The following is a 27502-nucleotide window of genomic DNA, read 5'->3' as shown; positions in this document are numbered from 1 at the left end:
AATAAAAATGTACTTGAAATTTAATTATTCTCAACCAACTTATGATTTTTTTTTTTGAGGGGCACTGAGAATTGAGTGCACTAGCCCTATAGCAATTTCCCCAACAAATATGTAAGACCATACTTACAGTTTCTAATCTATTTTTAAAAAGATTGTTTATGTGGTATCATTACATGAGGGCATCCAACCCGAACAGTACTAACAGCTCTGCGCTGGTCAGCCCAGCTGTTGTACATGCACATATGTGCTTCCGGCAGAGTGCCTGTGTCAGTGACAGAGATTTGGGCCTCATCTGTCTCTCCATTTTCCCAAGATGTCTCCTACGTAGTTCTCCACCCTAACACACATGAAAGAGCTCACAGCTCTGCACTTCCGTTGTCAGGCACCCGTGGAAACTGTTGCCACGTGCCCATTCTTGAATTGCCCTTTGGTCTGCAGATGCCTGAAAATATCGGGTGCACAGTTTTGTTCCAGTCTCACTTGAGTACCCTCTGGATTTACAGATCTTGTCGTCAGGCAAGACACTATTGGTAGGTTTCCTCTGTGCTCACTTTTCTGCGGCTTGCAAGGGCAGTGTCATGGGGTGGGTTGGTTTGAGATGTGTGTCAGGACTGCTGATGGGGCAGAGTCCAGAGAAGGAGCCTGTGTCCCCATAGCTGATGAGCAGCTCATGGTAATAAAAGCAGGTGTTGAGTCAGAATGCTTATTTATTAATTTATCATAAATATGTTATTTGCAAGACAGACTACTTTGTTCTTCATTCACTAAAAATTCTTGTCTTCTGAACGTTCTTTTTTTTTAATTCAGTGGTAGATAAAATGTTTATCCGCCTGGTGCCACGGCTTACACCTGTAATCCCAGATTCTCAGGAGGCTGATGCAGGAGGGTCACATGTTTGAGGGCAGGCTGGGCAACAGAGCGAGACTGTCTCAAAAAAGAAAAAAGAAAGCAAAAACCAAAATAATGTTTATCTTCATTTTTGGCCTTTCCTGTTAACTGCTGCCTCACTTGTGGGTTCATTTCAATAAAAGACAATGTCTTTTGAAAACAATTTATCTTGAAATGTCAAACTTTTGGAAAGGCTGCAAGAGTGTTACACAGAATATCATATCTCCCTCAGCCAGATCGCAGTGGTTAACATTTCAACACATTTATTGTTTATCTCTCTGTCTCTGTCTACAGATAAATATGTAGATAGATAGATCCACATACATACCCATTACCATTTTTATTTTCTGAGTAATTTAAAAGTAAGTTGTCAACACAATGCTCCACCAACCCCTAAATGCATTAGTGCATATTTTCTAAAGCAATGACACTACATAACTACAACACAATGTCCAAATCAGGAAGTTAACATTACTATAACACTACCATCCATTCTACAGACCTAATTCAAATTTCACCAACTGACCCAACTATATCTCTTTTTCCTTTCTGGAATAAGATTCAATCCAGGATCATGGGTTGCACAGTTAGATGTCAGTCTTTAGTCTCTTTCCATCTTGAACAGCTTCCTCCTCCTGTCTCCTCAGTACAGTCCTACCATAGCCTTCAGGGAAAGGGAAGGGATGGGATAAAGGAAGCAACAGTAGCACCTCTTTTAACTGTTGCTGCACTCAAATGTTATGCTAAATTTATTGAGCTCTTCATTTAAGATCTGTGCAACCTCTGCTTGTAAGGCTCAGAGAGAACCAGAGAAAGATCAGGTGAAAACAAGTTTGTATTTAGTCTCTAGCTAATGAAGCATCGCAAGGGAATGATAATCCCTTACCTCAAAACACTGCACCCTCTTCTTCCTACCCCTTTTCGTCTTCCTACAAACTCCTCATCCTAAGTGAAGATTCCTTCACCACTGCTCAGGTCAGAATCTTTCTATAGCTACCTTGCATCTAAATCCTTTTACAGGTTTAATACAATTATATCCAAATTTAATATCATGATAAAATTCTGTGTACAATTCAGTGGTCTTAAGTATTGCTGTGCAACCATCACCATGATCCATCTCCACAACTTCATCCTGTAAAACTGAAACACTATACCCATGAAACAACAAACTCCACACCCACCTCCCCCAAATCCCTGACAACCATTTTTTTTTCATTTCTGTCTGTATGAATGTGATTACACAAGGTGCTAATTTCTTCATCTCCTCATGAACATTTGTTATTTTCTGGAGTTTTCTTTCTTTATTCATTTTTTTGATAGTAGTTTTCCTAATGGGTGTGAAGTAATACCTGACTGCAGTTTTGATGTGCATTTCTTTAGTGATTAATGATACTGACCATTTTTCTTGTACTTGCTTGTCATTTATACATCTTCAGACAACTATCTAGTCAAGTCCTTTGCCCATATTTTAGTTGGGTTGTTGTGTTATTATTGAATTTTAGGTGTTCTTTATATATTAAGGATATCAACCTATTATCAAACACACAATCCGCAAAATCTGCAAGAAATAGAATCTTCCAGGATGCCTGATGGAAGTGGGCAGGGAGAAACTGATTTCGCCAGCTCCTTCCATTCTTCAGAAACTCATTGGGAATTCCAGGGTCCTAACAAGAAATCTGCCTTCAAAGACTCAATTCATTACTCAGCAGATCAAGCTCTGTCTGTAATCTTTAAGGAAAACCTGCTGGAGGGCCAGCCTGGCATGTGTCTAGTATGGGCATGGGGCTTCTGGCATTATTCTGGGCCAGAAGAGGAGCCTGGAGTCTGACTTGCTCTCATTACTCATGGACTTCCTTGTCAGCACAGGCAAATCTCCTTCACTGTTGTCTTGTTCTCAGTGATTCTTGGGCTTTGGGGAAGTGGAAAACTAGGACTTAGTCCGAGAGCCACAAGTTCAACGGAAACAATAACAATTCCAGTAGTCACATTAGCAGCAGGTTCACATGACACTGATGGTTAATGTGTTGATCACTTGCAGTTCTTAGTGCTTCACATGCAATGTCTTTGTGTGACCAACTTTTTCCAATTTGTCTGTTGTTTAATTAGGTTGTTTTCTGTTTTAGCACTAAAAGTCTCACATTGCACGACGTCCTTTAGTCTTAGGCTTTCTTTATCTGTTTCCTGCTATTACAGAATACCTGCAACTGGGTAATTTGTTGAGAGAAATCTACTTCTCACAGGAGGAGATTAAGAAGTCAAAAACAGAGGAGCCACATCTGGTGAGAACTTTCTTGCTGCATCATCCCTTGGCAGAAGGGCGGAGGCCAAACAAAGCACATGGGAGATAGAGCAAGGGAGGGTCAAACTCATTTTTATAAGAAAACAATATCCATGATAACATTAATCCATTTCTAATCACTTTCTCCCTAAAGATCCCACCTCCCAACACTGTTGCACTGGGGATTAAGTTTTTAACACAAGAACTTTGGGGGTCACTTTCAAACCATAGTGGGACAAACCAGGAGGCTTGGTCACCTTAACCAACCTGAGAAGAAGGGAACTTGACACAGTGGAGTGAAGAGGTTTCCTGAAGACACCTCATCAAATATCAAAAGCAGAATTTGAACTCATGCAGTCTGGCTCCAAGGCTTGTTCTCATAACCAATATGCGATGCTTTCAAAGCTGGTAAAAGCAGCCTCTGCCAGCAAATTCTTGGGCTTGGGCCAGATACCAAATGGATAGAAAATAGCACTGGTAGCTGTGGGGGAAATAGTAAATTGTGCAATATGAAATTTCCCAAAATTAAAAATGGAAACTTCATGCTGACAAAATGCCAAAGATTGCTTTCTAGACTCAACTAACTGGCTATCATATTTGGTGCCTCACTTTATTCTAATCTTGGTTGTACCTTTTATTATGGTGCATGTGAGAATGGGAATGGGAGTACATCAGCCTGGTTAGTGGGGAGCTTTAAGGTAGGGAGGTGCAAGATGGAATTCTGGATCTCCTTGAAGAAGGATATGATCTCTCATATCCTCTCCTCCCTCTCTCAGATATATGGAATATCAGGACTTAGCTGCCACCGTATCTAATCTCTTGCTTACTTTCTTCCACTTCCTCTGCAGTTGTGCTCTTTGTGCCTCTTTTTTCCTCCTCTCTTCCACTTACTTGGTAATGTTACTTTCAATCCACCATACCCAGTTACAAATATTAGACAATCAACCCAGATCCCTTTGCTGTCAAAATTAGGAGAGGTCTGGTACAGCATAAAGAACTGTGTCCTTATCTCTGCTCTATAATTTCCTAAACACATCATTTCACTTCTTTGAGCCATGGTTTCCTCACTGACAAAACTACTAGTGTAACTCTATTATAATGGTAGTCATCAACAATTCAACAAGATGATGTGTGATAGCAACCAGTAAAGTTTCTTGAGCATTGTAGGTGCTTAATTAAACATAATTTTCTTGGCTCCAAAACCCATCTGTAAAGTTGATTTGGACTAGAGTTGAAAAGCTTGGAAAAGTGTAGCCAGTCAATTATCAGGACAGGCCCAAGGATGGTAATAGGAGGAGGGGATGCAATGCCACAGGAAAAAGACTCAGGCAGGTGCAAACACCAAAGACTTGATCATCAAGTCCTGATAATTGTTAAACGATGGGGTTACTTTTGCCTTGGATCTGTTAATTTTATCATTTAAATTGTTTTTCTGTTTCAAAAGTGGAGACTTATTCAAGGCACTGTAAGAAAAGGGGCAGAAGTAGTTATTGTAAAGAAATGTATGGACTCAATTTGCAACTGGAATTTCAAAGCTGTCAAAAGTCCTAGGGTCAGTCTCTCAAGGGCTATGTGGTCTCTGCTTTTCTTGGAATGTTTCTGCTCCATTCTCTGCACTACTGACCAGCTTTCAATGCTTGTTCAGGAAATCCTGAGGGAAACCTGCTTAGCCTCACCAGCTGGGGTACCTGGTTCAATCTCCTTGAGTAATTTGTCCCCCAAACCATTGTATCTCTTGTTTCTAGTTGTCAAGTGGTCAAATCTTAACTTGCCCCAGAGTGTATAGGAGAGGTCCATCTTTTAGTTTCCATGGCTCCACAATCTGCAGTTCTGGTGTCACTCCAGCCCTCCCTGATGTTTCATGAAAGTAAGGTCACATGCTGCTCCACAGCACAGCAACCTGACTTCTGATATACCCCAGGACATCTGCTCCCTCACTGCTCCCTGGGAAATGGCTTCTCCTTTCACTCTTCTCTGGCCTAGGAGATGTGGGGGTAGTAAGAGCTTTTCTGGTCGCATCATACCTTTATTCTGCAGGAAGAAGATGATAGAAAAGCTTGTGGCTTTCAGATGGAGCCTCAGACTGGGCTCCAAATCACTCTTGTCTTCCAATACCAAGCCTTTATGGCTTCTTCCAGTTCTTCCAGGTGGATTTCTTCACTGCTTATAGGTCTTTTTCCTTGCAGGGCTTCTGGCTCCCACCAGTATAGGTAGGTTCTATCACTCTCTGTCCCCTGCATGGTCAGACTTGCTAGTGCACTAGGAACCCCAGGAAAACTGGGGGGATGTTGAGGGATGCTTATTGCAAAGCCTTTGTGTCTTCTGTGAAGGCACAAAGGATCTCTGAGACCCCCTCCACCTTACATGTAAGTCAGTTCAAATCTTCTCAGTGTGGGGCTCAGCCAAGACATTCCCAGTGCCCATAACTTATTTGATTCCTAAAATTTTCAGAAATCAATATAGCCCCTTTTTCTTTCTCTTTTTCTTTTTTAAATATTTATTTACTATGTATCTTTAGTTTTAGGTGGATACATTAGTTTGCTTTTATGTGGTGCTGAGGATCGAACCCAGTGCCTCATGCATGCTGGGCGAGCGCACTACCATATATAACAGTGGAATGCATTACAACTCTTATTACATACATAGAGCTCAATTTTTCATATCTCTGGTTGTATACAAGGTATACTCATACCAATTTGTGTCCTCACACATGTACTTTGAATAATAATGATCATCACATTCAACATTCATTAATTACCCCATGCCCCCTCCCTTCCCCCCCACCCCTCTGCCCTATCTAGAGTTCCTCTATTCCTCCCATGCTCCCCCTCCCTATCCCACTATGAATCAGCCTCCTTACATCAAAGAAAACATTAGGCATTTGTTTGCCCCTTTTTTCTTTTAAGATGGAATTTATGTTGTCAAGGCTGCCCTCAAACTCCTGAGCTCAAAGAATCCTCCACTTCAGTGTGTTAATCAGCTTTCCGTCACAATGACAAAATATGGGAGAAAAACAACTTAAAAGAAGAAAAGATTTGTCAGCTTATGGTTTCAGAGGTTTCTGTTTATGGTCACTTGGCTCCATTATTTCTGGAGCTGTATAAGGAAGTACACCATGACAGAAGGGCATGTTGGAGGAAAGCGGCTCACCTCATGGCAGTAAGGGGCAGCTTTCGCGGACAATATACCTTTCTTTCTCCAACCAGGTCCTACCTCCCAGTAGCCTGTTAAACTAGGAATCAGTGGATTAATCCATTGATGAGGTTAGAGCCCTCATGATCCAATCATCTCCCCAAATCTCATCACAGAATATTGTTACATTGGGGGAAAAGGCTTCAACACATGAGCTTTTTGGGGAACATTTAAGATCCAAACTGTTAACCCTTGGCCTCCCGAGTACCTGGGACTATAGGTGCTAGAGAATGCAGCCCTTTCTAAGGCTCTGATCGTTCTTTATGGCAGTTCTACACACATCTTTTCAGCTTCAGTTCCTTGCGAGAGAAGAAATCTGGTGACCGAGTGTATGGGCTAGCAAGACAGGGATTGGCTGCCTTGGATGGGTGCGGCCCACTCTAGGTCCAATCAACTGCTCCATGTTGGAGGGGGCCAAGAGAGGAAGGGCTGTCCTGAGAATGATAGCTGCCTTCTGAATCAGCTGGCTGTGGATAGAGTCCTCTTCTTTTCCTTCAGAGGGGCTGTTGGTGGATAAACACTGTGACTGATATCTCCAATGCATATCCTTCAAAAAGGAGCTGTCTACTGAAATATCAACTTGGAAGCCCCTTCCCCCCGATTTAAATGCTCTCCTCTGGTGTGTTTTATTTTATTTTATTTTTTCATCTCAAAGTATGAAAAATAATGTAGAATAGAGGAGTGTTTGGAGACAACTTGTTTTGTCATCAAAGTCTGTACTTTTATTGCTTGGACAATTCATGTCCAGATTTAAGCATCGTCCGATTTCACACAGATAAATAATGATTCACAGCTTCAGATGCTGCTGTGTGTTTTTCTGCTGCCTTTCACAATAAGACTTCAACTGCTCTTAAAACACTCACTAAATCTCATTAACATTATCTCCAACATGTTAATAGGAAAACCGGGTCTGTAGAACAGTGACATTTTGTGATTAAAAATACACTTATTTAAATGGTTGAGTTGTCTCCATTTGAATATTACCCACTACTTCCATAATAATTGCAGAAGTTTTTCACAGATGCATTTTAATGGGTAACCCTTGCTATATCTCTAGTAGCAGTTTAAAACCTTGAATAATATGCCTTGATTTGATATGTGCTAATTGCTTATCAAAATTTATTCCGTTGTAGCCTCTTGCTGCTGAAATTACTTCCAAGGAGAAAACTGGGCACTTTTGAAAGGGGCATTAATGCCACTAGGCCGCTAGTGTCACATTTAGCATTCTAAAACAGTAATGATAATGGCCTGAGAGAGTCAGTGCTCATCCAAAGGCATCCTGTGCTCATCCAAAGAGGATAGCATGGAAAGCATCTGGCCACCAAGGTAAAAACAAGATGCAATAAAATCATGTCAATATTATTATCAGTGCATTTAAAATTATGAGTAACTCAAAGCAATTACTGTTCTTTAGTGAATAGACATGCTTTATCATTCTATTGTAAAAAAAATGTCAAACCTTACTAATTCAAAATTTTATGAAAGTTTTGTGGGGTGGTATATGTGTATGATACAATGCTCCTGATTTTGATCTCATATTAAGGAGGATATACTTGATATTTAACTCTGTGGTCCGTTACTGCCATTTTTCTTGAGGAAGGCTCAATATGCCTTACCAATAATCTGTTCTATTTAGGGTTGAAGTAAGCCATTGGGAAATACCAGGAATGTGGCAATTTGATGACTGACAAAGTAGAGGCAGTGAGGTAGCCACATGTGCTTCCCAAGACTCTAAGTTAGCCGGGATACTTGGGATGGGCAATAAGAAACCCGGACGACTCCATACCCTACTTCAAGGTGGGAGGTTGGAGGAAACCACTGTCGGCTCAAGTCTGGCTTGAGCAGAGGCACAGAGATGTGTGGATGGCACTGGACAAAGAGCATCTCGAGAACACAGGACAGGTATAGGTGAAATGAGACATTGATTCACAGTGGTAAGGATGGTGGGTAGGAATGTTTTTCAATTTTCTCTCATGCCACCATTCTTATAATATCTATTTGGCTCCTGTTACAGCAACATTCAGGGGGCTCTGACTCCCTCAGCTCTGTTTTCCTTTCCATTGGTCTCATTCTCAAGCAGGTGCTTGCTGTTTACAGGGAAAGGGGGTCACCAGCAGGTGCAGGCTCACATGGTCCTCGCTGCTCCAAAGCTCTGGGGAAAAGCAACACCACTTTCTTTTCAGGGTCTGTACATTAACCCACTGGAGAGTATTTGCTTGGTCCTGCTGATTAGGTGCCAATTCTGTGGACACACTATTAGGGAAGAGGTGATAAAAAACCATGAGTGGGGCTGTGGTTATAGCTCAGTGGTAAAGCACTTGCCTAGCACATGTGAGGCACTGGGTTTGATCCTCAGCACCACATAAAAATAAATAAGCGAAATAAAGGTATTGTGTCCATTTACAAGTAAAAAAATAAAAACAAAACAAAACAAAATACCATGACTGGCACATTCCCATCTTGAAGGAAAGAGGGGTGCTGGGCAGTCAAAAACAACCAATGTCCTCTACAGCTTCCTACAGGCACTTTTCCTGAGCTGGAATGGGTCTATTTCTGACATAGATAATATTGTTTGTGAAGGGAATTCTTGAGTAGGAGTAGCTCTTAATGTAGTCTTGGTCCAGGTCCATATCCAGTCTGCTCATATCTAATTCCAACACCCATGCCTTTCCACCTGTTCTTCCCAATGTTCACAATGTCATGCCTCTTCTGTGGATAGTGCTCTTAAAGTGTGCCAGTGTTTCTGCGGCAAGAAGTCTTGAATGCCAGACATATAAATATTTGCACCTAATTTCTTCATCTATGGGGAAATATTCATAAATTTTTGAGTACAGGTATGAAATGACTGGGATTTTCACTTTTGGGAGATCAATCTGGAAGTAGAGTGCAGGATCGATTGAGAGAGGGAACAACATAGGAGACTGCTCATGTGTCTGAGGTGGGGTGGGGGTTTTAAATGGAGATGAGGCCAAGAGAAAAGAAAAGAGAAAGTTCTTGGGAAATGATTTGATATTGGGGAGCAATAAAAAGAAAGGATTGTTAAATCAAAAAATCAAACAAAAAACCCAAGCAAAATAACTAAGCTCTCCAGTTTGGGAACTGAGCAAGAAGAGAAAAGGGATATTTCATTTGATGTGTAGCAGGCAATTTGAAATACTCATTAGAGCTCGGGGGAGGGGAGGACAGAGCTGGAGAGAGAGAACTGCAGTCGAGTTGAACACTGAGATTCTATCCAAAAGACTGTAGCGAAATAAGGGAAAGCAAATGGCTTTCAGTCATCTAGAAACCTAGGAGTCATGGTTGTTTACTCCCTCCCTGCCTTTCCGAGATTCCATCTTACAGCCATATATGGAAAGTCTACCTTCAAATTTTATTTTGACTCTGTCCCCTACTCCCTTCCATGTCTGCTTTCTTCACCTTAGTTCATATCATGTCTATGCTGACCCTCTTGTCTGGATAACTCCAACTGCAATGGCCTCTGGACAGCCTGTGTCTCCACTCTTGCTACCTCCAATCTGTCCTGAGATAGTAGGAGATTTTAAGTGGAAACAATATTGTTCACTCTTCTGCTCAACTCCCTGCAGCCCGCACCCCCCGAGGTTGGACTAAGATTCCAGCCTCATATGATGGTCTCTAGGGCCTTGCAGAACTTGGCCCTTGCCTCTCTCTCAACTTTAGTTCATCACATTTCAATCACACTCAATCTGTTGGTTTCCTAACCACATCAGCTCTCTACCATTTCTAAACTCTCTCATTCCAGCTTAGGCTTCTGCTCTTCACTCCCCTAGTTCTCCACAGAGCACTTTTAATACCTGAAGAATCATCCTGCAAGAAAAGACTACTCCTTGGTTACATACCCTCCCACCTTAGCATTTCGAAGAGCTGAGCAGGAACAAGGTGGATATCCAGAAACCTCTCCTGGTCTCAACCCAAGGCCATAAAAAGTCACCAGACTTCCCTTTTAAAAATGTGTTCCAAAGAATTTTAAAGATTGAATTTATTTTTACAAATATGTTCTACAGAATTCCTTACTTGACAAAAGGACTCATCTGGAGCTTTCTTAAAATATTGATTTTTTTCCCTAATAAATTCAAAGCTTGTAGTTTTATTTTCCACCATTCAGTTCACACAAGTGTTCCAGGTCGTAGAAGATAAAGCATGCTTGTATGATTCCTCTGTCATGATGGTGAGGCAGAGGCACAAAAGCTTGCTGGGAATGACAGACTATCCACAATAGAGTCGAGGTTAGAAACCAGAAAGTCATTAGCAATGAATTTTTGCTAGAATCAAAGATTAGTTCTATTTTCCCAATAATTTCCTCTTTAAAATAAAGACTGCCATACTTTTCTAATACTCAAAATGGACTTAAGGATAAACATCTTGATTTTTCATGCAGCACTGGGCAGGAGATTTCCTGACCCTGATTTTCCTTCTTTGGGGTCCTCCTCAGCCAGTTCTGGGGGCTGGGCTGGGCTGCTGTGCCTGTGCTATTTTTAATGGTACATTTGTGTTATATCCAGTGAGCAACTAGGCAGAGAGGCTGTAGTAGGATATATAACTTACATTTTAGCGTAATTTAGAAAAGTGAACAACAAGTTCTTTTTTTAAATAAAAAAGGAAATGAAATTAAAAACAAGACATGAGTTTAATCTGAGGAACTTGACATGGCATGTTTATCCCTTGTAAATTTGGTTCTAGTTTGCCACCTCAGCTATTAAACAATAGGACAAATGAGAGAAGTGTCACTCCACCTCTGACCTTGCTTGTGGGTTTCAACTGGGTTCCATGTTATGTTAAAGGGTTTTTATGTTAACAGATTTCTGTTTATATTAACACAGATTTTTCATAGATATAGTGATTACTTCAGGGGTAATTTATAGGGAAAACCCCTCTATATACCTAGGTATTTAGAAAAGTATACCCAAGTAAAATCTAGATCCAATTCCTGTCTAAACATAACACCATCATCATCATCAATATCATATTTTGATTTGGGTAGAAAAACTAAAGCTAGTCCTTGCTCAAAAACATTTTCACATTTAGATAATCTGACAAGTGTGGCTGTTCTTTTCACCTTGTCCCTCCTCCTGAGTGTATCAGGACAAAGGTGATAAATTCTACTCAGGCAACTGGTGTAAAGGAAATTGAAATGTAAATCCAGGGTTTATATTAACTACGAAGAACTTACACATCAATAGTACCCACCTAGAAGCCTTTTAGCTACATGTTCCATGTTTTAGTAAAAATTTAGAAGGGAGAAATAACAAATTACTCTCTTTCAGCATGAAGAAATAATTTGTTGGTCCTAAAAATGTTTTTATTTAGTGCTGCCATGGAAAAAAATCAAATAATTTTTGACCCAAACATTCAATTTTCCATTAGGACAAATTTGAGTAATTCTGAGCTGTGAGCAGTGGTGCACGCTTGTAATCCTAGATACTCAGGGGTGTGAGGAAGAGCCTTGGCCAGCCTGGCAACTTAGTGAGACACTCCCTTAAAATAAAATAAAAAGAGAATGGGAACATAGCTCACTGATAGAGCATTTGCCTAGTGTGCCTGAGGCCCTTGTGTTCCATCCCCAGCATTACACACACACACACACACACACATATATATATACACAGTATTAATAATAATAATAACAATAATAATGATAAAAATAAATTTATGTAATTCCAAATGGAAACACAATATTTTCTTCAAATTTTTCACATCGTGAGCCAGGAACAACAATAATAGTTACTATTATTAAATCTATATATTGAACTAGTACTTCAAAAGTATTATTTGCCTAATGTTTACAATAATCCCACAAGATGTTTTATTATCTTCCAATAAATTAGGACTTAGATAGATTGGTATGCCCAATGACATAGTGCTAATAAGGGGCAGATTCAATATTTGACTCCTGACTTCTAGGATGTCATACCACTTCCTTTGAAATGGAGGTCCAGTCTTGTGGGAAAAATTATACTGCTTCATGGCACTGAGTACACACACACACACACACACACACAGATTATATACACACATACGTGTGCATATACATATATATGTGTACATATATGTACAAATACACACATACATACACATATACTATATATATATATATATATATATATATATATATATATATATATATAATTGATCTTTTTTTTAAAATAAAGGAAACTAATAATAATAGCACTGACATTACCCTAAGAATGGCAACATTAGATGTCCACATCATCTTATGTACACTGAGTTACACTTTATATTCTGGGTTCTTCCTTCTTATTTTATATATTCTCATTCATTATATTTCAGAGACCCGTCCTGTTCCATTTTTCCTTCCTTAGTTGGTTTTGTACCATGCCATTTACAAAAGACAGAATAGCTCTGCATTCGTGAAAAGTTGTATGCCTACTGTATTATAAATCCAATGAAGTTTTAGGTAAACTTTTTTCTGAGATACAGCATACTTATTGTAAAATGCACGAATCCTAAGTGTACATAGCTCAAGGGAGTTTCTCAAAGTGGACACACCCATATAACCAGCACTCAGATCAAGAAATGGAACCAGTAGATCCAATGATATTTTAATTTCTGAATGAAATATTTATTTTCAAAGTTTATGTAAATAAACTTTGTAAAGGTAAGAACACAACTGAAATGTGTTTATGTCCTACTTCATGTTTTATGTAGTCTGTTTTTTTAAATTCATAGTTTTCCTTTTTTTTTTTTAAATTAGAGCTTTATAGTTACACATAGTAGTTGGATTCATCCTGACAAACTCATACATGAATGGAAGTTGAGTTCATGATCCTCCCTTTTTCCTCCCATCTTCCCTCCTCTCCCATTCTCCTTCCTTTACTAGACTTCCTTTTGCTCATGTATTAGTTTATGTTTGATTTGTTCTTTATGTTATCCTATATTTTTTTTCCTTAATTTTACTCTAGTTTCTGCATATGAGAGCAAACACTGGACCTTTGATTTTCTTAATTTGGCTTATTTCACTTAGCATGATATTCTTCATTTTCATCCATTTAATGGCAATAAACTGCCATAATTTTATCCTTTTTCAGGATTGAGTAGATTGTATATATATATATATATCACAATTTCTTAATCCACCAATCTATTGCTGGAGGTATGGCTTGACTCCATAATTTAACTACTATAAATTATGCTGCTATAAACATGGAGGTAACTATTGTCACTCTGAAATGCCAACCTTTTGGGAAAAACAACAAGAAATGGGATAGTTGGGTCGTATGATGGTTTCATCCCTACTTCATGAGGAATATCCTTACTTCTTTCCAGAGTAGACTAATCTGCTGTCCCACCAACCATGTAAAGTGTCCCATTTTTTCCCACAATGTTACCATCATTTATTGATATTCATTTTCTTGGTCATTGCATTCTGACTGGAGTGAGATAAAATCTTAGTATACTTTTGACTTGCATTTCTCTAATTGCTAGAGATGTTTAAAATTTTTCATATATTTGTTGGCTATTTGTGTTTCTTTCAGATCAGGTATTGGAGGCTCCTATAGGCTCAGGCTCAGGTATTGATGCTTCCTGCTTTGATTTTCTTGCTTAGTATTGCTTTGGCTATTCTAAGTCTCTTATTCTTCCAAAGGAATTTAGGAATTGTTTTTTCTAATTCTGTGAAGAATGTCTTTGGTATTTAGTTGGGGATTGCATTGAATCTGTATATTGCTTTTAGTAGTATGACCATTTTCACAACATTGATTCTGCCTATGCAAGAACAAGGGATGTCTTTCCATCTTCTAAGGTTTTCTTCAATTACTTTCTTCCATATTCTATAATTTTCTCCTTTACCTCCTGTGTTAGATTAATTCCAAAGTATTTAATTCTTTTGAGGTTATTGTAAATGGGATGGTTTTCCTGATTTTTTTCCCTGGCTGAATCATTATTGGAGTATGGGAAAGCTATTGCTTTATGGGTGTTGATCTTGTATCCTGCTACTTTACTAACCTCATTTATAAGCTCTAGAAGTCTTCTGGTAGAGTTTTGGGTTTTCTAGATATAGGATCATATTGTCAGCAAATAGAGATAGTTTGACTTCTTCTTTTCCTATTTGTATCCCTTTGACTTCTTTATCTTGCCTTATCTCTCCGGCTAACGTTTTTTTTTTCTTTTTTTAATTTTTATTTATTTATTTTTTTAGTCATACATGACAGTAGAATGCATTTTTTTTACTTTGCTTAGTTCTTTTTTTAAAATTTTTATTGTTGGTTGTTCAAAACATTACATAGTTCTTGATATATCATATTTCACACTTTGATTCAGTAGAATGCATTTTGATATATAATACATACATGGAATGTACATACATCAATCATATTGTCTATTCTATTCTGCTGCCCTTCCTATCCTCCCTACTCCTCCCCTCCTCTCCCATCCTTTCTCTCTATCCAATGTAATGTGACACATTTTTTTCTCATTACAACATCATATATGTATTCTGTATAACAATGAGGTTCTCCTTCCATCTTCTGTGTAACTCCCCTTCTCCCTCTTTTTCCCTCCCACCTCTCTTCCCTATTTAGTGGTAGTCTTCTTCTCATGCTCTTCCTCCCTATCTCTGGCTAACATTTTTGAGGACTATATTGAGTAGGAGTGGTGAGAGTGAACAGCCTTGTCTTCTTCATGCTTTTAGGAAAAATGCTTTTAGTTTTTCTCCATTAAGTGTGATGTTGGCTTTGAGCTTGTCATAAATGATCTTTACAATGTGTGGTAAATTCCTTCAATCCCTAATTCTCAAGCATTTTTAACATGAATGGGTGTGAATTATATCAAAGATTTTTCTGCATCTATGGAAATGATCATGTGTTTTTTGTCCTTAATTCTGTTTAAATGGTGAATTACATTTATTGATTAGCATGTGTTTAACCAACCTTGCATCCCTGGAATCAAACCCACTTGATCATGGTCTATTATTTTTTTGATGTATTTTTGAATGTGGTTTGCTATTATTTATTAAAGATTTTTGCATCTATGTTCATCAGGGATATTGGTCTGTAGCTTTTTTTTCCCCTTGATGTGTCTTTTTTTTTTTTTTGTATTAGGATTACGCTGGCTTCATAAAATGTATTTGGGAGAGTTTCTTCTCTTTCAATTTCATGAAATAATTTAAGAAAAACTGGTGTCAGTTCTTCTGTAAAGGTCTGCTAGAACTCATCTGAGAAACCATCAGGTCTTGGGCTTTTCTTTTTTGGATGACTTTTAATTGCTGTTTCAATTTCATTACTTGATATTGGTCTGTTTAGGTTTTCTATATCTTCCAGATTCATTGTGGGCAGGTCACGTGTGTCTAGAAATTTGTCAGTGTCTTCCAAATTTTCCAGTTTATTGGAGTATAAATTTTCAAAATAGGTTCTGATAATCCTCTGGATTTCAGAAGGGTCTGTGGTGATATCTCTTTTTCCACCTCTGATCTCGTTAATTTGGATCTTCTCATTCTTTGTTTTGGATATTTTGGCTAAAGTTTTGTCAATCTTATTTATCTTTTCAAGAACCAACTCTTTGTTGCATTGATCTGTGTATTGTTTTCATTATCTTAATTTCATTGATTTCCACTCTAATCTTAATGATTACCTATAGTTTTCTTAAACCCATGATATGTTTAAAGAGACCTTAGTTGAGCAATGAAAGCACCAAGATATAGATACCTCTCCCACTAACAGTCCATATGGAAACAGCATCCTACAATCATTGAACTGCTTTCTACTGGCTATTAAACTAAAACAGTCTCTTTGTTGTGCATATCCAGTAAAGATGCTTCTGTTCTGAAATTTTAAAATTTGCTTATCTTTGAGAAGCAACATTTCTGTAAGGACTTTGCCCTTTTACTCACCGGTATGGGGTTCATATTCATTGGAGAGAAAAGGTTCCAACTAAAGCCTGTCGGTTTTTGTTTTTTGACTGTCAACACGTGGGGTATGGACTTTTCTGAAGTATTAGACACATGATAATTTACAAACTTGTCATATTTTTATCTCCATGTTTTAGGGTTTGCTTTCGCATCACCAAAGATCTGCTGCTGTCGCACACACTAATACAAGCATCGCTTCTGTTGCTTCTGTGGAAAAGCGTGCACGCTGCCGAATCAGGCTCAGCACGTGAAGGGAGTCTGCTGTGTTTCACAGATGAGTCACCCAGGATGGTACAGATGGTACAGAGTGACGTTTCAAAGATGTGAAAAAATACTGATGAAGCCCAGATTGAAGATTAACCTAACAAGGTGAATGGGGTGAGTAGATGAGCCTGAGTTAAATATTTTAGGACAAAATCTGCCCCAATTGTACCACTTAATGTTGCATGATCTCAAGGAAGTCTCAAGTTATGCCAAATAGTTTCTTTTATGAGACAACTCTTAAGATTTCTAGACTTGTACAGAAAATGTGGCATTATAGTAGATCTCAAATGTGGCTACGTTAGAAGCTTCTAGGGACTCAGATTGAAAATACAAATGTCTGGGTAACAGTCTACACTACTGATGGAGAAATCTATAAGGTTGCATCGCAGGTGTCCGTTTTTGAAAAGCTCCTCTAGTGATTTTTATGCTCACTCAATAAAGTCTGAGAATTGCTTCAACATGGGGTTTAAATTCCATATATAAATTATTATGGAGAAGTAAAATGGTAAGCATCATTGAATTCTAGAGTTCAAAAGAAACTTAGATATCATTTTTCACAGAAAGAGGCTGAGACCAATGGATAAGTAATTTGGGACCTGCCACTCAGTAGCATCATCATAAAGCCAGAGCTAGAAGAAGGTGCTCCGATGCCCAGCTTAGCTTTCACTGCTCTAGATGATACTCTCATCCACCACCTATAATTTAAACCCCAACTATATAGTGTCTTTATCTTTTTTGCACTTTTAAAATACACAAACAAAAATTTAGAAAATATAGACATGAAGCAAGTAAGTTACTATTTTGATGTTTCTTTGAAATCTCTGTTTTGTTCATATTTTATTTTTACATAGATATAATTTATATGCAATTTTGTAATTTCTTAGGATTTATTTATTTATTTATTTATTTGGTATTGGTGATTGAACCCAAGGGTACTTTACCACGGGCCTATATTCCCAGCCCTTATCTTTTTATTTTGAGACAGGGTCTTACAAAGCTACCAAGGATGACTTCAAATTTGCAATCCTCCTCCCTCAGCCCCTCAATGCACTGAGATAATAAGCATGTACCACCAATCCTGGCAGGACGCTTTTTTTTTTTTTAAATTTATACTACAGTAAGCTTGGTTTTACAGTAACAATAAGCTCTTACTGAAAGTACTTTTGTGTTGAAACCAAGTTTATCAATGCTGTAAAAGCTGCAGTGGTTGCTAAGAGAAAATGATACTTTGTTCCCATAGGAACCATTGTTTTAAAATGAGAAATATAGATTCTTTAGCTTCAAAGGCTAGAACTTACGTTTGAGATGGGAAGTATTTCACCCTCTCCGAAAAAAAATTGTGGAAAATCACTATCCTCAGATTGGAAAGATATGGTTATGTGGTTGCAATCTCCCACATGGGTGAAAAATGCTGTAGATGACTTTGGTTTTGTGGTGCTAAGCAGTCTACCACTGAGCCATGCTCTCAGCCCTCAAGGGGTTGACAATTTCATTTCTCTCTCTGCCTTCCTGGTATTGATGGCAATGCATAGTGATGCTTGATAGGAGAGTGAGGGAAGGTGAAACTAACCATTCTTAGAGCAGAGTTGTTAGGAAAGGCAAACTTACACTTTCCACTTGATAATGTCTAAGCTGGTAGTTTGGTTTTATTGTTAGGGAAAGGAACAAAGGAAAGGCAGTATTTGCTCCAAATTACTCTGGAGCATTTAAATACCAGCATAACTTTTCAATCTAAAGTTAAAGGGAGGTAACGATGATTTGGAGTTTGTGGGGGGAAATTATCTGCTTACTTCTGATCAGAAGCCAAGGACCAAAATAGGGTGCAATTGATCACAACAGTAGTTATAAACTCAGTGGCAGTCAAAGACAGTTCCTGGATGGGACTATTCCCTGAACCCCACTTTGAATAACATGATTCTGTATTGTCCATGGCCAGTGGGACTGACTGTTCCGCCTTCCCTATGTTTGTTCTCTGTGTCTCACAAAAATGACTTGAAGCAGTCAGAGAAATGCAAATCAAAACCACCCCAAGATACCATCTCACTCCAGTAAGACTGGCAGCCATTATGAAGTCAAACAACAACAAGTGCTGGCGAGGATGTGGGGAAAAGGGTACTCTTGTACATTGCTGGTGGGACTGCAAATTGGTGCCGCCAATTTGGAAAGCAGTATGGAGATTCCTGGGAAAGCTGGGAATGGAACCACCATTTGACCCAGCTATTGCCCTTCTCGGACTATTCCCTGAAGACCTTAAAAGAGCGTACTACAGGTATACTGCCACATCGATGTTCATAGCAGCACAATTCACAATAGCTAGACTGTGGAACCAACCCAGATGCCCTTCAATAGATGAATGGATAAAAAAATGTGGCATTTATACACAATGGAGTATTACTCTGCACTAAAAAATGACAAAATCATGGAATTTGCAGGGAAATGGATGGCATTAGAGCAGATTATGCTAAGTGAAGCTAGCCAATCCCTAAAAAACAAATGCCAAATGTCTTCTTTGATATAATGAGAGCAACTAAGAACAGAGCAGGGAGGAAGAGCAGGAGGAAAAGATTAACATTAAACAGAGACATGAGGTGGGAGGGAAAGGGAGAGAGAAGGGAAATTGCATGGAAATGGAAGGAGACCCTCATTGTTACACAAAATTGCATATAAGAGGTTGTGAGGGGAATGGGAAAAAAACAAGGAGAGAAATGAATTACAGTAGATGGGGTAGAGAGAGAAGATGGGAGGGGAGGGGAGGGGGGATAGTAGAAGTTAGGAAAGGCAGCAGAATACAACAGTTACTAATATGGCATTATGTAAAAATGTGGATGTGTAACCGACGTGATTCTGCAATCTGTATACGGGGTAAAAATGGGAGTTCATAACCCACTTGAATCTAATGTATGAAATATGATATGTCAAGAGCTTTGTAATGTTTTGAACAACAAATAAAATAAAATAAAATGCTTTTCCTGAATCTAAAAAAAGAAAATGACTTGAGCTCCAGTTATTATCTCAGAGTCTGCCTCTGAGAGGACACAAACTCAGACATATACAGAAAAGTCCAAAGAAAGATTATGAGGATAAAATCACGATAAGAAAAAAACATAATCACATTTGGAATGATACTTCCCAAAGAGCTGGCATTATCATTGGAGCAGATGCATACAAACACTCATATGGTTGTTTATTCAGTTCACATTTATGAAGCATGATATGTTACACCCCTTTCCCCCCAGGACTTAAGGAATTATTACCCCCAGCTGTTGGAAGTGCTGCTGGCAGAGTTGTTAGGAAAGGCAATCTTACAGAAGGCCCTCAGCTGGCATCACTGCTTCAGGAGTAGATTTGTCTAAAGAAAGCTTCTTCTCTCAAGATCACCTCCTTCCCAGGTTGGCCCACGTCCAATGGCAGATCCAACTGGGACTCTAAAAGCCCAGTCCTCTCAACTCCCTTAGCTCCAAGTTCTTACCATCTTCAGAACCCTCTGTCAATCAGGCAAAGTATTCCATGGAGTCTGCCCGGAGCTTTACTTCTCGCTCTGCCCAAGCCTGCTCCTCTCCCCTTCTCAAGTGATGTCCTAGGAACACTCCCTGCTGACCCTCTGCCCACCTGTCTCCACCTTGGGGTTTGTTTCCTGCACAACTCAATTTGTGAAAGTATTTCTTGAGTATCTAATATATACTAGACACTCTTCTTGAGTGGAGACCAAATAAGCTTTCTGCTCTTACATTTTATTAGAAAGGAGTTCACATTCTTGAGCCAGTATGTGCAAAGTTTTTTATTGGTTTTTTTTTTTTTTTTTTTAAGGCCAGAGAGTAAGATTTTTAGGCTTTGTAGGGGTTCTAAGAAACAACTACTCAGCTTGGGTGCTATTACACAAAAGCAGCCTTAGAAATATGTAAATGAGGGGACATGGTGGTGTTTATTTATTTATTTATATTTATATATGACAGTGGAATACATTACAATTCTTATTACTCATATAGAGCACATTTTTTCATATCTCTGGTTGTATACAAAGTATATTCATGCCAGTTTGTGTCTTCATACACGTACTTTGGATAATAATGACTATCACATTCCACTATCATTTCTAACCCCATGACCCCTCCCTTCCCCTCCAACCCTTCTGCCCTATCTAGAGTTTTTCTATTCCTCTCATGCTCCCTCTCCCTATCCCACTATGAATCATCTTCTTATAGCTTCATTTATAAAATAATAAGCATGTTAGATTTAGCCCATGGGTCAGTGATTTGCTGATCCCTGTTGAAAGAGAGGGCCAAATAAGCACATAATTAAACAAGAAAGCATCAGATAATGATGAGTGGTACAAAATAAATAAATTAGGATAATATGATAAATACCACCATTTATTTTTCATTTAAATATTTTGAATAAATAATATATTCATATAATTAAAAACTCAAAAGGACTGACAAAGTGTTCATGTAGAAATATTGTTCTGGTTCACTTTGCTTCTCAGTAGAATAGTTTTATTTTTATATTTTTGGGTTTCTTTTTACTGTTTCTTAATGCACATATAAGCAATTACAAATGTACATCCTTTACTCCCCTCATCTTTTATGCAAATCTATCATAAAATATATCCTGTTCCATACCTTTATTATTATTCTCTTAGTATGTCCTAGATATCTTTCCCTATCAATAGGCAGGGATTCCTCATTTTTTATAGCTTAATACTATTCCTAAAATGTGTATTATAATTTATTTAATGTATTCCCTATTGTATTAGTCAGACTTCTCCAGAGAAAAATATGCACAGAAAGAAATTTATTGTAAGGAAGAGCAAGTCTGTAAGCTGGGGACAAAAGTGAGCTAATGATACTTCTAATCTAGAGGACAGCAAGCTTGAAACCCAGGAAGAGCTAATGAAATCAGAGGACAGTAAAAATTGATGCTCCAGTTCGAAGGCCATCAGGCAGGAGAAATTCTTACTTTGCCTTTTTGTTATATTCAGGCCTTCAACTGATTGGATGAGACTCACCCATACTGGGGAGGGCAACCTGCTTTATTAATGCCATCCCCAAAACCCAGAAAAATGTTTGACCATATATCTGGGTATCCTATAGCCTAGTCAATTGACAGATAAGATGAAACTTTATGCTTAATAATAGACATTTGGGTAGCTTTCAAACTTTTGCAATTACAAATAATACTGCAATAAATAACTTTGTGCATATCTCATTTCATAAATGTGTGCATCTATCCATCTGGAGAATAAATTCCCAGATGTGGAATTACTGGATGAAAGCAAATAACCTTGATAGGGATTGTCCTCTGCCATCCATAATATTTATTCTAATTTGCAGCCCCACAACACATGTGGGTGGTTATTTTCCCACAGCTCTGCCAACAATTATTTTATCAAACTTTGGGAATTTTTGCTGCCAATGTAATAGGTGAGCAACAATATCACTATGCCATTTTCATTTGAATTTCTCTTTATATGAGTAAGGTTGCATATATTTTTAGGTTTTAGGTTTATTTGTATTTTCTTTTACTGTGAATTTTCTGTTCACATTCTTCATTCAGTTTTTGTTAGTGTTTAGGCTTTTCTTGATATCTAGATTTCTATAAGCACTAAGAAATTTGGCTTTTGCAATATGGGTTGCAAACATTTTCTTGATTTGCTATCTGTATTTTGTGCTTGTGTTGCTTTAAAAAATTTTTTTTTAGTTATAGGTGGACACAATGCCTTTATTTTTATTGATTTATTTTTATGTGGTGCTGAAGATGGAACTCAGTGCCTCACCCATGCTAGGCGAGTACTCTACCACTGAGCCACAACTCCAGCCCTGCTTATGTTTTTTTTTTTTTAAATCAATATGTAACAATCTTCTTTTGTGACTCTGTCTTTTGCAGGATGACTAGAGAAGCCTTTTTATGGGTCACTGTTGATAGGATGCTCTGGGCAGATAAACAAGTTCCAACTTCTTGCTTATGCACCAGATTGTATATAGCTGAACCTAAACAGGAGAGGAAATGAAAAGTAGATTTTTGACCCAATGTAAAAACTAAAAGTTAAGAAAAACAAACAATATCAGCTAATCACATATAATGAGAGGAATCATATTGATTGTGGACTTGAAAATTATAATTGCTTTGAGGGAAGAAGTTTAAGTTTGTCATAATTCCTCCATGGGAACAAAAAATGCATAAATTTAATGTGAGTTTTGATAAATACAACTTGACTAATTTAAAATTGATTTAAAAATCTTGCTGTTTCATCTTCATAAATTGAAAAGCAGATTTGCTTATACTGGTAGCCTTTTATGGTACTTGAATAGTGGTCTGACTACTTTTAGAAATGAATAATGGATTAAAAGTACACTTTGCAGCTTACATTAGTTACTTTTGTAATGCAAAATAGAAGCATGATAATGTACTATTCAGCATGCTTTAATATGATTTATACATACACTACACAGCATAAGTAATTCATTACGCCCTTCACAGTGCATTTCCTGGGCACAGAAGCTCATGTTTACCAGTATTTCATCTCATACTCAAGCTGTCTAATGGAGGCAGTCTGGGCCCATGAGTGAGGATTCCACAGTTCCACTTGCCCCTGACTGATTCAATGACCTTAGGCAAATACTCTTCTGGATCTGGGGCTGGGAGCTTGTAAAAGCTCCATCCTAGAAGAAGGGGCTGTAGAGTAATTACTTAAAGGCTGTAAATGACTTTAAAGTCTGGAACTAAACAGCTTCGCAGTGTAATGATTACTCCTCCAAGGAATTATCCTACTTTGGAAATAACACTCCACAATGGTCATTCATATGAAGCAACAGTTCATTTTGGTGCATTTGAGAAGATCTTCTATTCTTTTTCTTAAATAGTACCTGTTACTGTATTTTTCTATTTGCGAAGTGCAGATTTACTGAAAAGCATAGGTGATGGCCTTTGAAGTCAGCTGCCTTTAAATTTCATTCTTTTTTTAGAATGAGAATGTATGGATTTCATTGAAGCTTGGGAGTTGGAAATGTGTAGTAGTTTTAAGAAGTAGTCCTGCCCCTAACTTTTGTGGGCCCTAGGATGAGAGTGCAAATGGCAGCCCAAATACTGTATGTTTAAATATTTAAATAGTATAGATCAAGCTAACAGACTGTTAAATAAAATATGTTCTATCTTTTTATCTTGACAAATATATCTTCACAATAATCTGGAAGACCGGATTTGAATTTTACCTTTCTTTCTAAAGGTCTCTAAAAATGTTAAAGTCACAATTCTTTCTTCTCTTCTATTTGTCTGGTGCCAGGTATGATAGTGACCAGTGATAGTCAGAAGACCAGCATTTGAACACACACTCTCGAGGTATATCTCAAGCCTGTACTTATTTATGATATGCAAATTACATTTCTTTTTTTATCTTTTGATAATGCTGATGACTGTCTCTATGAAAACTGAAACACATTAGGAGAAGGGAAAACTCTAAGATAGACTTGTGCCTGTGATAAATGCTTTGACACAATTTGATTCCTTGACAATCTGCATTTTGACCTGGTCTATTTAAATTCTGCTGGGAACATAATTTTCACATCAAACTTCCACAGTAAATTGTAGGATGAGTAAAATATGCAGATTTTGCATACAAACTTATTTTTTGCTTGACGCATAAACCATTATTTTAAATTCAAAGGAATCTTGTTGGTCAAATAGATCTAATAATGGGAATGCTACAATCGAAAAATTTATATCCTTTGAGAACGCACCTTAAGCAGTTTATTTTATAGCTGATATTTTTATTTTTGCTTGGGTACACGATTCTTGTTTGTCAAGATTCCACTTTCTTTGTTAAAATGTAAAATGCATATTGGGCAAATGCTCCAGGGCAATTTGCATAAAAAGTGATGACAAAGAGCAATTAGTACTTCATTATTATGCAGTGAAATGCTACTTTGCTCAAAAGTGACTGTAGTTTCTCCCCCCCCCCTTATAAATCTGGTACAGCATTGTTCTAAAAATAGTACTTTAGAAACCTCTGTTTGTAAATCAGCATATTTGACTTTCCACTAGCAATCCCCAGGAAAAAAATTTAAGCACTAAAGAAAGTTATTACCCAGATCTTTATAATGAAAAACAAGCACCGGAATTCTGTTAGATAAAACAGGGTAGAAGATTTTAGTGTCTCCTCAAATTAGATCCCTATCTTATTTTACCCCTTGGGATCAGCTTTGAAAGTGGGCTCAGATCGCATACATAGCAGCATCCCCCTCTTCCCAAACACTTACTCTGACAAGCGTACTCAGGAACAGGGTCATGCCACACACAGCTACACTACAGAGAACAAACAGTCCCAAGGTCTCTCTACTTAGGAAGGCTTGATTTTCAAGTATAGATTTCATTATCATGAATTTCCTTTAGGGCAAAAAAGAATTGCATTAAAGAAGCTGTGTGGGGAAGCACACTTTGGAAATGTGTTACCAGGCTCTGCCTGTCTTTAATTTGCCAGGAAATATTCTGTTTTGTTGTTGGTTTCTCCTGTTGAGCCAACATTATTATCTAAAATTTTGCAAGCCAAAATACGTCAGTGGTGTGTGTGTGTGTGTGTGAGAGAGAGAGAGAGAGAGAGAGAGAGAGAGAGAGAGAGAGAGAAGTGTGTATGGGAGTTAGTGTGTATGTGTGTGTGTGTGTGTGTGTGTGTGTTAGTCTGTGTTAGTGTGAAATAACCAAGAAATTAGATACTGGCAAGATGAGAGGGAAAACATGGGAAACTACCATGGTCTTTGGAAATAACCTCATGAGGCTATAGATGGACATAGATGACAGTTTTTCTTTGGATGTCCCAAAGCAGTCTGGATGAGAAGGACGTGGGTGGGACAGAGTTTGGAGTTTGGTAAACACTGCTTTATTCTGGGTTCTTTCCTTCTTGACCCTCTGTGACCAGGACAGATCAATGCAATTCCTGAAAATACATTCCTGTCTGGCCTGGCTCCATAATGGCTGACCCACACACGCTTTGGGGCATCATAAGTGGTCTCTCAGCCCTGAGAGGCTGGGTCAGTGCAAAGAATTTGTATTGCTTGCAATTTAGGTTCAGAGGCTCGGGGCTGTGTGACACATCTATGAGAATGAAGGGATAGGGATAGATCCTTACATATTGCTTTATAAGCATAAGCAGCTTGTCCAGCTGAATGTCCTTCACTCAGCCTAGATTTTATTTGCTTTCTCCTTTGTATCTGTTCTCCTCAGACCACCAGCAAAAAGATGGTAATGTCACATAACCCATACCACTTCAGGGGTGCATTGTCTAACCTGGAGGTAATGTATCATCATTTTATACACCACCATGAATTCATTATTCATACAAATTTCTATTAATTTTTAATGCATACAAGTTCCTACTTATCTTACATACAATTGTCCAGACATCTTTATAAAACTATGAAAAATGGCTCTGAAGTACCGTTCCAGAGCATCTCAGCCCGCTAACCAGCTGATGGGACTGCCTTTAACTATGGGCAGGGTCCATGCTCTGGGTCTCCACACTCCAAAGACAACACAGTTTGGATAGCTTTCCTTGAAGGGAAGCCCCTGGCCTGAATGGTGCTTGGTGGGATGTCCAAGCCAAATCTCATTTCTCTTCTCAGGGCACTATCCTATTCTCTACTCATATTGTGAGTTCGGCAGGTAACTCATACTTAATGGGATCATTCTAGGGTCTAGGTGGAGACTTCATCATGAGAGCAGCCTGATGAGGCTGGTGAGGCTGATGGAGTCTATACAGAGGAAAAAGGAAAGAACTGTTTCAGTGTTGCCATTGTTGGTTAGAATGGTGGCTTTTGTGTAACTGTGAGCCAGATGTCACTCTGAGCACTTTACATACAATTTTCTTATCAACCCTTTGTTATTGGTATTCTCCAGATGGGTAAACTGAATCAAAAGCTGAATACTTGGAAGTCAAATGATAACATTATTGGAAAGTGGGAGAAATCACAGTTATCTCCATGTTTTTGAGGCTGGAGGACAGGGAAAACAATTTGGATAACTACATGGTTTGCTTGCTCCCCCCCCCCACCACCATTGGCTCTAATGGTGAGGGCATTGAGGATGTCGAGTGTCTAATTAATTCTGATTGTGAGTCATTTGAATACCTGAGTAGACATTCCTGGAGACACCCAACCCCCTGCCTCAGATCACATGAGAGTTTGGGCTATATGTTATGGATTCAGGAATCACTAGGGAGATAAGGGTGCAGTTGTGGGAGTTATATGAGTGTGAAAGCCTCCTCACCTTCAGGATGGAGTGTGCAGAATTTCTTAAGAGAACCAACTTAGGATGGAGAGCTCCATGGGCAAGACTCCAGCATCAACTCAGCAACTAAAATCCCCAGCCACTTCTGAAGAGCTGTTCTATTATATAGTTGGGTCAGCAGCTCAGCTCCATATTTTCATCTACCAGAATGTTCAGATCAATACTCCCAGTCCTCATGATTTACTGAACCTGAATTTCTCTAACTGCTCCATTAACTCTTTGGAAAGGTTTCTCTCTCCGTTAGCACTGGATCATGATTTTCCATAAAATTTGCCCTTGAGCAAGCAATTCTCTCATCATTCTCACTAAGAAAATTGTCTGGCTTCCCCCCCCCCATCTCTCCATCTTTCCTTGCTTTCTTAAGATCTCTGTTTCATGAACCTGCATTTTGCTTGTTAATTAGTGTTTTTGAATAAACACTTGCTATTGAGTTTGAAATCTATGGGGGTTTTGCATATGCCAGTTTGTGAGTTCCTAATCCTTTATGTTGGTTAATATTTTTCCAATTTAGTTATTAAATTTAGAATTTTATTGTTCCTCTGTGCAGTGGAGGTATTTGGTGCTACAGAACTTGGAGCCGTGGTCCCAGTCCTCACCATGTTGCTGTCCTCCATGCTGGGCACAGAGGGGTCTGGTGGCCAAATGACCCATTCTGAAAGGTGAATTTACTCACAACGTGTCTCTTTGTTTCAGGGATTGTTTTGTTCCTCTGATCTTCAGTTTTA

The 27502-nt window shown here is 38.4% G+C and overlaps 1 long non-coding RNA gene across 2 annotated transcripts in view; it reads left to right on the top strand.

The window, feature by feature from the left end:
* Positions 1-27502, top strand: part of LOC124084270 (uncharacterized) — a 106060-nt gene that overhangs the window by 8908 nt on the left and 69650 nt on the right. Inside the window, exons 2-3 of one of the 2 annotated variants that reach the window (XR_006849077.2) lie at positions 16376-16616; positions 18501-19464. This is a non-coding gene — a long non-coding RNA (uncharacterized LOC124084270). Of the gene's footprint in view, positions 1-16375; positions 16617-18500; positions 19465-27502 lie in introns of those variants that run through there. The other variant, XR_009225851.1, reaches the window with a different exon arrangement.

This window comes from Marmota monax, unplaced genomic scaffold, assembly GCF_021218885.2.
Source record: "Marmota monax isolate L192 unplaced genomic scaffold, Marmota_monax_Labrador192_F-V1.1 WCK01_AAM20220418_F8-fsc00013, whole genome shotgun sequence".
Taxonomy (NCBI): domain Eukaryota; kingdom Metazoa; phylum Chordata; class Mammalia; order Rodentia; family Sciuridae; genus Marmota; species Marmota monax.
Note: the sequence above shows the minus strand (reverse complement) of the source record. Positions and strands in the feature narration are given on the sequence as shown.